Source organism: Lathyrus oleraceus, chromosome 5 (assembly GCF_024323335.1).
Source record: "Lathyrus oleraceus cultivar Zhongwan6 chromosome 5, CAAS_Psat_ZW6_1.0, whole genome shotgun sequence".
Taxonomy (NCBI): domain Eukaryota; kingdom Viridiplantae; phylum Streptophyta; class Magnoliopsida; order Fabales; family Fabaceae; genus Lathyrus; species Lathyrus oleraceus.
Genome location: NC_066583.1, coordinates 191626141 through 191641705, shown reverse-complemented (window position 1 = coordinate 191641705; position 15565 = coordinate 191626141).

Here is a 15565-nt window from a genome sequence, read left to right as displayed (position 1 = left end):
TTGCAAGCATGTGTTGTAGGTTGATATTTGTGAAAGTATGTGCAAAAGATTGGGGGGATGAGAGAAGAATATATTATATTTACAGTTTTGTTGTTTGAATGGATGAACCCATTGCCTACGTACCATCACAAAGGTAGGATCAAAACCTCGTAGTTCGGGGTAAAAATCACAAAGATTGGTGAATTGATTTGATCAAAAGCCTTAAGGTCTTTTGTTATCAAAGGGAGAAAACTCAACCTAAACCAACAATCCACCATGTGAGGAAGGCTTTAATATGCCAGTGAGGGGTTAACCCTATAATAATCATGGAAGACTTATAATCCAACCACTAAAGATGAGGTGAGATTTACATAATCCACTATGATAACTCAAACCTATGACTAATGTTTATGAAAAAAGGTTTTAATAAGGTGGCCATTGGAACCATAAAAACAACTTGAAGTGAGTTATATTTACAAGTTAGGTTTATTTACAAAATGAGGTCAAGTTTGGATTAAGATTTATTTACAATGATTATTGATGAAAAGAGTTTGAAAAATCAAAGGCATAAGGCCTAGGTTTCTAATTTGAAACAATATCAAAGTTTGAAATAAGAGATTTTTGGCTTGGGTTAGAGTGGGGAGAAGAAGAGAAGGGCTAGTCCTAAAGCATACAAAGATAAGAGGGAGAAGATAAAACCCTTGGAGTTCCTTTTCTTGAAATCATAGAGATGATTCAAGATGCACCTTTCCTTTGGACTTAGTATACAACCAAGCAATCACACAATTTAGATCCAAGCTCCTAGGATCTCCATTTTGGCTTGTCTCTCTTAACTTGGCTACTCATGACAATGGTCCTCTTTACTATCTCAAGATGGAATCCCTATCACACAAGAGCAAACATCAAAAAGTTCACAACATAATAAGAGGAATGGACAAAGAATAAGTTTTGGAAAGGAAGTCCTTTGAAGTCAACTTTGAGATTTAGCATTCTAAAGGCACGAGGCCTAGTTTCTCTTCAACAAGTTTAGCATTCTAAAGACATGAGGCCTAGTTGCTCTTGAACTCCTTTAAGCATATGTATGTCCTAATTCTAAGTCCTTTCTCCTTTTTACATTGGGTTCACACAAAATAAAGACAAACCAACCACAAGGCAACGATATATTTATATACAATAATGAGCTCAAATGAGCAAAAGGAAAATGGCATAAACATAAAATATGTGCACAAGTGAGCAAAATGAAAAGCAATATGAGTAAATGAGCAAGAAATAAAGTGCATTAAAGTAAAGGGCAAGAAATTAAATGCTCAAATTTAAGTTAGTAATTAGTATGGTTATGTTAGTTTGTCATGAGACAATGTAACGCTATGTTAAGCAATCGTAAGTGGACTAATGTAGTAGTCACACCTATCTGAGGTCGGTCAATAAAACTATAGGCAAATAAACACAAGTTAGAGATCATGACTAGTAAGTGTAGTGGGGTGTTCGCTACCTTTATATTTATTGACTAAATCAAAAGTAAATCATACAATTCGAGTCGCCACCGCACTTCTATTTATCCAAAGGAAAGGTTAAAAAGCGAACAAAAACCGAGAAGTTTTATCAAATAAAAAACTAATAAAAATGTCAAAGATCTGGGTAAGGGGGTTGGTTATGCAATGTGAAGGTTTTAAGCACCCAAAACATCCTTAGTACTCTAAGGGAGCCCTTTTTGCAAATGTTGTATGGTAGGTTGGTATTTGTGAAAAATATTTGTGCAAACATGATTGGGGAGATGAGAAAAGAATATAAATATTATTTACAATTTTGTTGTTTGAATGGATGAACCCATTGCCTACGTACCATCACAAAGGTAGTATCAAAACCTCGTAGTTCGGGGTAAAAATCTCAAAATAAGTTGGTGAATTGATTGGTCAAAAACCTTAAGGTCTTTTGTTATCAAAGGGAGAAAACTCAACCTAAACCACAATCCACCATGTGAGGAGAGCTTCAACATACTAGTGAGGCATCCACCCTATAATAAGTATGGAAGACTTATAGTCCAATCACTAAGGATAAGGTGAGGTTTACATCAACCACTATGATAACTCAAACCTAATAGCTAATGTTTATGAAAAGCTTTGGCAAAGGTGGCCATTGGAACCACAAAAGAATTTGAAGTGAGTTCGATTTACCAATTAAAAGTATTCACAAAAGGAAGTCAAAGTTGACTTAAGGTTTAATTCAAAATAAGTATTATGAAAAGAGTTTGAAAAATCAAAGGCATAGTGCCTAGCTTTCTAGTTTTGGAAACAATGTCAATGTTTGCACAAAATACGTTTGGCTTGGGTTAGAGTGGAGAGAAGAAGAGAAGGGCTAGGTCCTAAACATGCAAAGATGAGGGAAGAGAATAAAACCCTTGGAGTTCCTTTCTTGAGATCATAAAGATGATCCAAGTTACTCCTTTCCTTTGGACTTAGCAAGTAATAAGCAATTAACTCAAGCAATCAAGCAAATATTCAATGAAGCTCCTAGGATCTTCCAATTGGATTGTCTCTCCTATCTTGGATGCTCATGACAATGGTCCTTCTAATATAGCTCAAGTTTGGGATCCCTACCACACAAGAACAAACAAATCGAAAAGTTCCACAATGCAATAATAGAATGGACAAGAGTGAGTTTAGAATAGGGGTCCTTCCAATTCAACTTCAAGATTAAGCATTCTAAAGGCATGAGACCTAGTTGCTCTTCAACATATTTAGAATTCTAAAGGCATGAGGCCTAGTTTCTCTTGAAACTCCATTTAGCATAGGTAAGGTCCTAATTCTAAGTCCTTTCTCCTTTTTGCATTGGTTCACACAAACAACACAAAACAAGCACAAAGCAAAATGTATTCACAATAATGTGCTCAAGTGAGCAAAAGGCAAATGACATAAACATAAACATGAGCTCAAATGAGCAAAGGGAAAAAAGACAATATGAATAAATGAGCAAGAAATTAAATTGCATTAAAGTAAATTGCAAGAATTAAATGCTTGAATTAAAAGTTAGTAATTAGTGGTTAGTGTTAGTGTGCCATGAGGCAATTTAGCGCTATGTTAAGCAATCGTAAGTGGACTAATGTAGTAGTCACACCTATCTGAGGCCGGTCAATAAAACTATAGGCAAATAAACACAAGTTAGAGATCATGACTAGTAAGCCAAGCTCCTACAACTTACCATGCCAAAAGAAAATGAGAATGACCTTGTATGGATTTCAGGTTCTTTGCTTGACCAAGAAGCAACCTATCTTGGACACAAAGCAATTCACTTGATCTTTGATCTAGACGAATTTGATTTCGATCAAAGAAGGTTAAGCCCCTCATATGTCAAGGCTAACCACAAATCATTAACTCATTGGTCAAAAGAAAAAGATGAAGAAAGAAGATGAAGATAGAATGTACAAAAATGAAAATCAAATGACATAATCAAAACACATTGATAAAAAATGAATGGAATCATCATCAACCAATGGTAAACAGAAGTAACATGAAGATTAGAGGTCAAGAAAGGTCAAACATATTTTTGGTATTTTTTGGAATTAAAATAATGCTCAAAATAAAATGAACAAATAAAGGTCACACTTTAAATCCAATTCAAATTAACTTGAATAAGTCCAATTGGATCATCATAAGTCTAACATGGTCAAACAAGGTTTGACAAATTTTCTCAACACTTTTTTAAAATAGAAACTAATTTTAAACAATTAAAAATGGAGAAAAATAACATAATTGGACTAAAATCTCAAATAAATCTCAAATCAATTAAGAAATTGATGAGAATATTTTTCATAGATTCATCATCATCCAAAGATGTTAAGAAAATATTTTTGGCATTTTTAAATATCAAATGGTATTTTAAATGAATTAAAAACAATCAGAAATGAAATAATTCACAAAAAATATTAAATGGAATCACAAAAATAATTAAAAATCATTTTATGAAACTAGAATTTAAGAGAAATTTTTTGCAATTGGACCCATATTTTTGTGATTCCAAATAAAGAAGTCATGAATTTTTTAAAATAAATGGATTAAAAGAAATTAAAATGGAAATTCAAAAAATAGGAAAAAACCACAGCGCTTGGATCAACGCTCATTAATTGACGTGGCTGATCCAAGGGACATGAAGCGCGCGCGTATGATGAGCATTAGTCAACAGCGTAGCACCATGATTTAAATGAAGTCATAACATTCCAAGGCCAGGATTATATCTGGGAACCATCATCCAACGGCTATGGCTTGGACGCGTGGGGACGGTGGTGGAAACCACCATCTTCTCCGGTGAGAAGGCTCAGTCCGGCCACCAGTTGCAGGTTTTGAAACCTCAACTATAACACGCGATCCATATACCAAAAGAAAGCTGGGGTCATGTACATCACCCCTGTGATCTTAGTTTTTTCTCAAGACTCTTATGGAAGAAGAAATCTGAGGTTGAAAACCTAGGTTTTTAATTTGAATTTCACCAATTCATAAAATTAAAGCCACCACTGGCTTGCCTCTCACATGAGGACTTCAAAAATGCAAACCAACACAAGAAATGCACAATAATCAGTGAGATTTGAAGAAAAACAGTTATGGTATAAACCTTTGTAGAGCAGCTTTCAAGAGCACAATTCAACCAACCCTTTGCTTGCAGCTTGATCTGGATGCTTGGTATGAGAGCTAGGTTTAGGAATTAGTGATGATAATCAACTGATGTTGTTAAAAATCACACTTGAAAATGAAAAGTGAAAATGCAAATTCCTTTGGTGAGAGGTTAGGGAAGCAATTCAGTAGAGGTTCAGGCGCCTTCAGGTTGAGATTTGAGTGAAGCCATGCCTTCTATTTATAGCCACAACTGATGCAAGGTGTGATCAAACTCGTGTGCATGTGAAGTTGGGTCCTCCATGCATGGGCCTGTACAGGCGCATGTGAGGCCCAAAATCAATTGGTTTTGCATGCTGAACTCAAATGAATCAAGTTTGGACGTGCAGATGGCAAGGCAATGGATTGTGCATGAAGATTTAACATGAAATGCATAAATGGTTGTAGATGTTTAATTGGCTGCATTATATGGTAAAACACTAGCTGGATTCTAATGTCTTGACTGATGTCATGACATGCTGTGGAGATGTTTATTTGACTGCATTGTATGTTAGAATATCTAGCTGTACTCTGATGTCTTGGCTGATGTCATGACATTCTGAGTAGTGTACTGCAGGATTAGCTAATACAGGATTCATTGAATGTCAAACTAGATGTTATGACATTCATCCCTGTCAACAGATACTGAGGAATAGAACAGGTGGTGTTCTACTATAACTCAGTATTTATTATCAGTCTGCTTATCAAGAGGATAACAGACCTGATGTAAGTCTCTATGTGTGAATGTCAAATTGGATGTTTTGACATTTATTAATGTACGCTGATACTGAAGCATGGACAGATTGATTCTGTACAGTACAGCAAATTTGTACTGTCTGTTTTCAGGAAAAACAGACTTAGCATATGGTCCTTGATTTGGATGTCAAACCTGAATGTTGTGACATTCATTCCTGACAGTGTATGCTATATTGTAGGTTGTTTAGTTTTTCTGTTTCAGCATTTTTCTCAGGCTATTCTTCAGGGATTAAACAGCTAAGAGAAAATCCAGGAAACCAACAACCAAGCTACATTTAATGAACCTAACAAATAGCCTATTTGTTAGTAACCTAGATGTGGAATTTAGGGGAACTCGCGTGACCTTAAATTCAGGAGAATACAAGTACAAGGCCCAAGTGCTGCAATATAAAAGGATGGCAATCCTTCATTCAGAACTGGGGTTTTGAGGCGTGAAGATTTTATTTGTCCAATATACTTCACTGCTGTATTTTTGTGTGTCTTGTATTAGACGTATCTTGTAAGCCAAGCTATTATCACTGAGATGATTGCATTGGTATAAGGTGTTCATTGAGTTGTAAGTGTTGTGTCACTCTGAGCTTTTAAGCGTGAGTGTTGTGTATCTTGATTAAAGCTGTTAAGCACAATCAAGAGTTGTTTGAAGTGTGACTTCACAAGTGTCTTTAATAGGAATTAAAGGTTGTAATCACTGAGGTGATTGAGGGGGAGTGAGTAGGAACTCTGATCTTAGTGTAAGATTGAAATTGCATTGGGTAGGTATTAAGTGATAGGGTTAAGCAGTTGGTTTAAGGTCTGAATTAATACTACTAATAGTGGATTTCCTCTCTGGCTTGGTAGCCCCCAGATGTAGGTCATGTTGGACTGAACTGGGTAAACAATTAATTGTGTTATTTACTGCACTTACTTTTAAGTTCTGCATAATTCTTGTCTGCGCAGAATTGGATGTCATAACAACCCGTGTGACATCGAAAGTTTGATAACTAGAATTTCAATTGGCATCAGAGCAGGCACCCTGCCTGTTAATTTCTGGGTGAGATCTAGGGAAGTTACTTTCTAGTACCATGGACAAGGATATATGACACTCAAATACACCACCCATGCTGGATGGTTCTAACTATGATGACTGGAAGCCTCGTATGATAGCCTTCTTAAGGTCTCTAGATAGCAAAGTCTGGAGAGCTGTCAATAAAGGATGGGAACATCCAACGAAGACAGGTGAAGATGGAGTCAGTGTGCAAATTCCTGAAGAAGAGTGGGACAAGGAGCAAGAGGCATTAACCCTTGGAAATTCTAAGGCCTTGAATGCATTGTTAAATGGAATCAGTAAGAACATCTTCAGGCTGGTGCACCACTGTGAGCTGGCTAAGGAATTTTGGGATACCCTCAAGATAACTCATGAAGGTACCTCCAAGGTGAAGATGTCCAAACTCCAGATGCTGACCACCAAATTTGAAAATCTGAGGATGAAAGAGGATGAGACTATTCATGACTTTCACATGAATATTCTTGAAATTGCAAACACCTCTGGTGGCCTAGGTGAGAAAATGGCTGAAGAGAAACTTGTAAGAAATATTCTCAGGTCCTTGCCTAAGAGATTTGCTATGAAGGTCACAGCCATAGAGGAGGCTCAAGACATCTGCAATATGAAGGTGGATGAGCTCATTGGTTCTCTCCAAACCTTTGAAATGGGCTTGTGTGAGAATGCTGAAAAGAAGAACAAAAGCATAGCTTTTGTATCAAATACTGAAGAGGAGTCAGAAGCAGTATATACTGGAGGTGATGAAAGCATATCAGAAGCCATAGCCATGCTTGGGAGACAGTTCAACAAGTTCGTGAAGAAGATTGATCAAAGAGGTAGACCTAATGTCAAGAACATCTCGTCTGACATCAGGAAAAGATCAACTTCTGAAGAAAAGTTCAACCAAGGCAAGGGAATCCAGTGTCATGGTTGTGAAGGTTATGGACACATTAGAGTTGAATGTCCTACTTACCTCAAGATGCAAAAGAAGGGGCTATCTGTTACATGGTCTGAAGGAGATTCTGAGAGTGAATATGAAGGAGAATCTGCTAAACATGTTACTGCACTAACTAGTGTTTGTGCCACTGAAGATGACTCAAGTGCAGATGAACTGACCTTTGATGAACTGGCTGCATCATATAAGGAGCTATGTGTCACCAGTGCAGAAGTGCGTATACAAGGTGAAAAGCAGAAGAAGCTCATCAAGAAGCTGGAGGATGAGAAACAGAAGCATCTGACATTCATAGATGGTCTAAATGGTGAGATAATCTTGCTGACCTCCAAGCTGGATCAAATGACGAAATCCATCAGAATGCTAAATAAAGGAACAGACTCCTTGGAAGAGATCCTAAAAGTGGGACAGAAGTCTGGAACCATGTTTGGTTTAGGCTTTGTGAAAAAATCCTCAACGGAACCCAAACGCCCAAAAGCAAAAGTCCAGACATTCAAGCGGAGGTCACAACAGATGTCTCAACATCAGGGAAACATGATGAGTCACCATCAGAAGAAGAAATTTCAGCGATGGAGATGTCATCACTGTGGTAGGTTTGGCCATATAAAAGTCTTCTGCTACAGGCTGCATGGTTATCCTAACCAAGCCCCCCTTGTCAGACCTAAGCATAAGGCATACAGGCATAATGCCCCCATCAAGAAACGGCAATGGTATGCTTGGTTAGCTCACACAACTCTAAGGGCATCCACTAGAGAAGACTGGTACTTTGACAGTGGCTGCTCAAGACATATGACTGGTATGGAGAATATATTGGTGGATATACAACTTCACACTGCTAGTTATGTGACCTTTGGTGATGGTGCTAAAGGAAAATTAAAAGGTGTGGGTAAGTTGGACTGCTCTGGAGTCCCAAAACTGAAAAATGTGTTGTTAGTAAAAGGACTGACTGCCAATCTCATCAACATAAGCCAGCTGTGTGATCAAGGGTTCTATGTTCAGTTTACTAAGGAGCTGTGTGTTGTGACGAATGGAGATAATCAAGAAGTTATGAGAGGATCCAGATCCAAAGATAACTGTTATCTGTGGGAACCTAAGCTCTCAAACTTTTCCATAATGTGCTCCTCAGCCAAGGAAGAACAGGAGGTGAAGTTGTGGCATAGACGTCTTGGTCATCTCCACTTAAGGGGAATGAAAAAGATCATATCCAAGGAAGCAGTAAGAGGAATCCCAAAGCTACTCATTGATGAAGGAAGAGTCTGTGGAGAATTCCAGGTGGGCAAGCAAACCAAGATGTCACACCCGAAGTTGGAACATCCTACAACTTCCAGAGTTCTGGAACTGTTGCACATGGACTTAATGGGACCTATGCAGGTTGAAAGTCTGGGTGGAAAGAGATATGCATATGTGGTGGTTGATGACCATTCTAGATACACGTGGATAAGCTTCATCAGAGAGAAGTCAGATACATTTGATGTCTTCAAAGAACTATGCATCAGACTTCAAAGGGAAAAGGATAGTTGTGTTGTCCGAATTAGGAGTGATCATGGTACGGAGTTCAAAAATTCCAAGTTTGATGAGTTTTGCTCGTCGGAAGGAATAAGTCATGAGTTCTCCTCTCCTATAACTCCTCAGCAGAATGGGATAGTTGAAAGGAAAAATAGAACTATTCAAGAATCTGCCAGAGCTATGATTCATGCAAAGAAGCTCCCTATGCACTTTTGGGCTGAAGCTATGAATACCGCTTGCTATGTTCACAATAGAGTCACCTTGAGAAAAGGAACCTCCTCCACTCTGTATGAAATATGGAAAGGCAGAAAACCCACTGTGAAGTACTTTCATATCTTTGGAAATAAATGCTACATTCTCACAGATCGTGAACACAGAAGGAAAATGGATCCCAAAAGTGATGAGGGTATATTCCTAGGATACTCAACTAACAGCAGAGCTTACAGAGTGTTCAACTACAGGACCAATGTCCTGATGGAATCCATAAATGTTATTGTGGATGATAAATAGGAAGGAATCGATGTCATAGAGGATGTTGGAACATTCCTTGATACTACAACAGACATACCAGTCAAGTCTGAAGAAGTACAGGAGACTCCTACTGAATGTGAGGTAGATGCACCCACCAAAATGCCATCTATCAGAATTCAGAAAGACCACCCTAAGGATCTTATCATAGGAGATCCCAATAGTGGTGTGACTACCCGATCAAGGGAAATTAGCTCAAATTCCTGTTTTGTATCCAAGGTTGAACCAAAAAATGTGAAAGAAGCCCTGACTGATGAATATTGGATCAATGCCATGAAAGATGAACTGGAGCAGTTTAAAAGGAATGAAGTATGGGAGCTAGTTCCTCGACCTGAAGGGACTAACATCATTGGTACCAAGTGGATCTACAAAAACAAGTCTGATGAGAAAGGAGTAATTACTAGGAATAAAGCAAGACTAGTAGCTCAAGGATATACTCAAGTTGAAGGGGTTGATTTTGATGAGACGTTTGCACCCGTTGCTAGGCTTGAGTCAATCAGATTGTTGTTAGGTGTAGCATGCATTCTGAAATTCAAATTGTTCCAAATGGATGTGAAGAGTGCATTCTTAAACGGCTACTTAAATGAAGAAGTCTATGTGGAACAACCGAAAGGGTTCTGTGATCCTAACCAACCTAAACATGTGTACAAGTTGAGGAAAGCCTTGTATGGGTTGAAGCAAGCACCTAGAGCTTGGTATGAAAGGTTGACTGAATTTCTAACCTCAAATGGATACAGAAAAGGTGGGATAGATAAGACCTTGTTTGTGAAGGATGAAGATGGCAAAATCATGATTGCTCAAATCTATGTGGATGATATAGTTTTTGGTGGAATGTCAGAGCAAATGGTAAAACATTTTATTCACCAGATGCAATCTGAGTTTGAAATGAGTCTGGTTAGGGAACTGACTTATTTTCTTGGAATGCAAGTCAACCAAATGGAGGATTCTATGTTTCTCTCCCAAAGCAAGTATGCCAAAAACATAGTTAAGAAGTTTGGTATGGATAATGCTAGGCACAAGAGAACTCCTGCACCTACTCATCTAAAGTTAACCAAACATGATGGAGGGCCCAGTGTTGATCAATGTTTGTATAGAAGCATGATAGGTAGTCTTCTATACCTAACTGCAAGTAAACCTGACATTTCCTATGTAGTTGGAGTGTGTGCTAGATACCAAGCAGAGCCCAAAGTGAGCCACTTGAATCAAGTCAAGAGGATTCTCAAGTACATCAATGGTACTTGTGATTATGGGATGTTGTACTCACATGGTTCTGAGCTTGTCCTATCTGGGTACTGTGATGTTGACTGGGCTGGGAGTGTTGATGACAGAAAAAGCACATCAGGAGGATGTTTCTTCTTAGGAAACAATCTCATATCATGGTTCAGCAAGAAGCAGAATTGTGTATCTCTGTCCACTGCAGAGGCTGAATACATAGCAGCTGGAAGCAGTTATTCCCAACTGGTTTGGATGAAACAGATGCTCACTGAGTACAATGTCTCTCAAAATGTCATGACATTGTTCTGTGATAATCTCAGTGCCATCAATATTTCCAAGAATCCCATCCAACACAGCAGGACCAAACATATTGACATTAGACATCACTTCATCAGAGATCTGGTGGAAGACAAAGTGATTACCTTGGAACATGTAGCCACTGAACTCCAACTGGCTGGCATATTTACAAAGGCTCTGGATGCTACTCAGTTTGAAAACTTAAGGGGCAAACTAGGAATATGTCTCTCTGAGAACTTATAGCAACCAATGATGTTTGGGATGTATCGTTTAATATCTCTGCCTATTAAACAATTGGAAGTGTGCTCTGATTGGTCAACAGATCATAGCTATGTCACTTGCAACAAGTGTGATAACAAGAGGTTAAGGAGACATCCTAACTTAAGGCAACCTATGCACCTGCAGGAGTTCAAGGACAATGTTCATGCAGGAGTGGTTCTGGATGTCAGACACAAAGTCATGGCATCTGATATGGTGGTACCTACTGTAAAGCAAGAGTGTGTGACTACTTGATCAAAGTTGTGAAGCAAGATCAAGTGGGTGTTGACTTGGTTGAAACTGTGAAGTAAAACCAAGACTGTAATTCTGTCATTTATGTGTAATTCTGTTTATGTGGATCTGTAATTTAAAGTGTTGCTTTGGCAACATTTTTGACAAAAAGGGGGAGTAACAGGTGATACCCCAGGACAACAGATTGTTTTGCTTATTGCTAAACAGTTACTCAGGACAAATATTCAAGATCCTCTAATCCAGAGGTTGTGCTGCAGCAGTTGTTCCACTTCTAATGAGTGTGAGTATGTATGTGTGTGCTGCAATTAGAAGTTTTATTTAACTTCTGTATGTGTGTTGTTTAGTGAAGTTTTTATTTAACTTCCATATGTGTGAGTGTGCTGCAACTCTGAGTGTATTAGCTAGGTTAATTTCCTGCTAGATGTATGTTTTCCGCTGCTGTGGACTCTATTGTAAGACTAAAGTGTTTTAGCCAAAAATTTGCCAAAGGGGGAGTTTGTAGATGTTTAATTGGCTGCATTGTATGGTAAAACACTAGATGGATTCTAATGCCTTGACTGATGTCATGACATGCTGTGGAGATGTTTGTTTGACTGCATTGTATGTTAGAATATCTAGCTGTACTCTGATGTCTTGGCTGATGTCATGACATTCTGAGTAGTGTACTGCAGGATTAGCTAATACATGATTCATTGAATGTCAAACTGGATGTTATGACATTCATCCCTGTCAGCAGATACTGAGGAATAGAACAAGTGGTGTTCTACTATAACTCAGTATTTATTATCAGTCTGCTTATCAAGAGGATAACAGACCTGATGTAAGTCTCTATGTGTGAATGTCAAATTGGATGTTTTGACATTTATTAATGTACGCTGATACTGAAGCATGGACAGATTGATTCTGTACAGTACAACAAATATGTACTGTCTGTTTTCAGGAAAAACAGACTTAGCATATGGTCCTTGATTTGGATGCCAAACTGAATGTTGTGACATTCATTCCTGACAGCGTATGCTATATTGTAGGTTGTTTAGTTTTTCTGTTTCAGCATTTTTCTCAGGCTATTCTTCAGGGATTCAACAGCTAAGAGAAAATCCAGGAAACCAACAACCAAGCTACATTTAATGAACCTAACAAATAGCCTATTTGTTAGTAACCTAGATGTGGAATTTAGGGGAACTCGCGTGACCTTAAATTCAGGAGAATACAAGTACAAGGCCCAAGTGCTGCAATATAAAAGGATGGCAATCCTTCATTCAGAACTGGGGTTTTGAGGCGTGAAGATTTTATTTGTCCAATATACTTCACTGCTGTATTTTTGTGTGTCTTGTATTAGACGTATCTTGTAAGCCAAGCTATTATCACTGAGATGATTGCATTGGTATAGGGTGTTCATTGAGTTGTAAGTGTTGTGTCACTCTGAGCTTTTAAGCGCGAGTGCTGTGTATCTTGATTAAAGTTGTTAAGCACAATCAAGAGTTGTTTGAAGTGAGACTTCACAAGTGTCTTTAATAGGAATTAAAGGTTGTAATCACTGAGGTGATTGAGGGGGAGTGAGTAGGAACTCTGATCTTAGTGTAAGATTGAAATTGCATTGGGTAGGTATTAAGTGATAGGGTTAAGCAGTTGGTTTAAGGTCTGAATTAATACTACTAATAGTGGATTTCCTCCCTGGCTTGGTAGCCCCCAGACGTAGGTCATGTTGGACTGAACTGGGTAAACAATTACTTGTGTTATTTACTGCACTTACTTTTAAGTTCTGCATAATTCTTGTCTGCGCAGAATTGGATGTCATAACAACCCGTGTGACATTGAAAGTTTGATAACTAGAATTTCAATGGTCACAAAACTTCATCTCTTCGAAAGTACTAATTGGAAAATTCAAACATAAGCATGTGGCTAATGGTTGGAAAGGTATTGACATGAGGAACAAAAGTTATGTTGAACAAAAATCCATTTGGAGTTTGGAAAATATTGAAAACTGGCGATGAAGTTCAAGGTATAAAACATGCATTTGGAAAATTTGCCAAAAATGACCAACTTCAAGCCCTTCTGTTTCAATGATCCAAGCCTAAAATTACAAAACCTTCAACATCAACATTGTATATATTTTCAAGACAATAAATTTAGACTTCAAGTTTTCATCATTTGGATTTTTGATGTGAAAGTTATGGGCACTTGAAGTTGGACTTTTTCAAGATTCAATGGCTTTGATCCAAAGTGACCTATGATGTTTTGTATTATCACATGTATTTCTTTTAGGATTATGAAATTTTGTACAACATAACATTTTAATTAGACATCTTAAACTTTCCAATGCACTTGGTATCACATCAAAATCATACAAAATGAAGGAGTTAGCTCCTTGGGAAGTTGACCCAAAATTAGGGTTTCAATCAAAATGACCTATAATGTTTTGAAATGAATTATGACCTTCCAAGTTTCAAATGGATTTTTGATGAACATGAAAGTTGTTCATATGGTTCTTAAGAACATTTTGTATCTTGGGGTAATCTACATTTGACAAACACATCAAAAGTTAGCTCTAAGTGGATTTCAAAATAGTTAGATGATTTGACTGATCAACTTCTCAAAGCCAAACTTCAAATCATGATGAATGAATGATTGAGAATACTCACATAAGCGCATATATGCATAAAATGATGAATGAAAGAACTTCCCTTGATTGTATTTTATCATAGGTTGAGGTTGCTTCATGAGCAAGGCACAGTCAATGCACATTTGAATTAGGGTTTCCTTGGGAAACAATCCTTAAGCCCTTTGGTTTATCTTGATCAAATTGAGATAATTGGGAGACATATATGATGATTTAGAGCGTTGGGAACCATTGTCATGCTTTCTTTCCTCTTCATCTGGTCATTTCAATGAGCATAGGGGCCTCCTAGGAGCATTGTGGAGCACATGATCACTTGAGCTTCAAAACAACAAGAGTTAGTGACATATTTTTGTGCTTTTGGTTAGTAAAAAAAATAAGAAAAGAGAAAATATACAATACAAGCATGCTTGGTGGTCTCAAACTAACTCACACAAGTCCCAACCCTAGGGTAAAGGCCAAGATGCTATGATCCTTGAGGCAAATGCAATGAGCAATGATATGATGCCATGAGGGATCTTAGGGTCAAAATTAGGGTCTTATAGATGCCCCTATTTAAGGTCATTATAGCCGGAGATATGAAGGTTAAAATCTTCGTCTCGACGAGGTAGAATGGGCTTAAATAATAATAAAGAGACGAATTTTGGTCCCTAAGAGACCTCATGATGCAAATGTATGCATGCAAAAGTAAAATACTCTGTGGGGATATATGGCCACAAAGAAAAAGAAATCTGGAGCAACTGAGAATTCGAAGGAGTAATACACTCACTATGGAGACAGAGACATTGGGGGAGAAATAAGGGTATATGTGTGAGCAGGTCATGACTTAAAAACTTGCTGGGAGACACGAAGGGATTCCATGAAAATAAATCAATGGAAAGACTCGAGCTAACGCAAAGATGCATGTATAGGGGAATGTGCCAATACAACAAAACTATCCACAAAGGATACTTCGGATAAAAATCCGGACTCGGGCTGGGATGTCCACAAAGGACTCCGCTGAGGAAACACCAAATGAGGTATTATCGGTTACTGGGTAATAAACTCAAAGATACATGTGATCAAACCACCGGTATAAGGGTGAGAGAACGACACGCTTAGGGAGAAAGAATATTTATAACCGGTATAAGGGTGAGAGATATCAATCGTCCAAACATCTGAGGAAGACCTAAAAGGGTATATCACAACTCAGGAAAATCTAACTCCATAGGGGACAAAATGTCATAATAGGGAGCAGAAGGAAGGAACACCAGGGATACCGGTTACAGGGCATATAATAGGTGACCAACCAGGCGTAAATTGGGGAATATTTCCAAGACACTCATCATCCGAAAGAAGGGCTGAAGAAGCAAACTCGATTACAAGATGGACATTCGGTTCCATAAGGAAAATGCGAATCTTACTCAACTGGGGAAGAACAAAGACTTCGACTGAAGAGCGCATGAGATATATTATCTATTACCGTCAGAAGATAGATAACATACTCGTATGGAAGATTATCTACAACCGGTTACTGGGTTAATAAAGGATACATCGACCAAAAA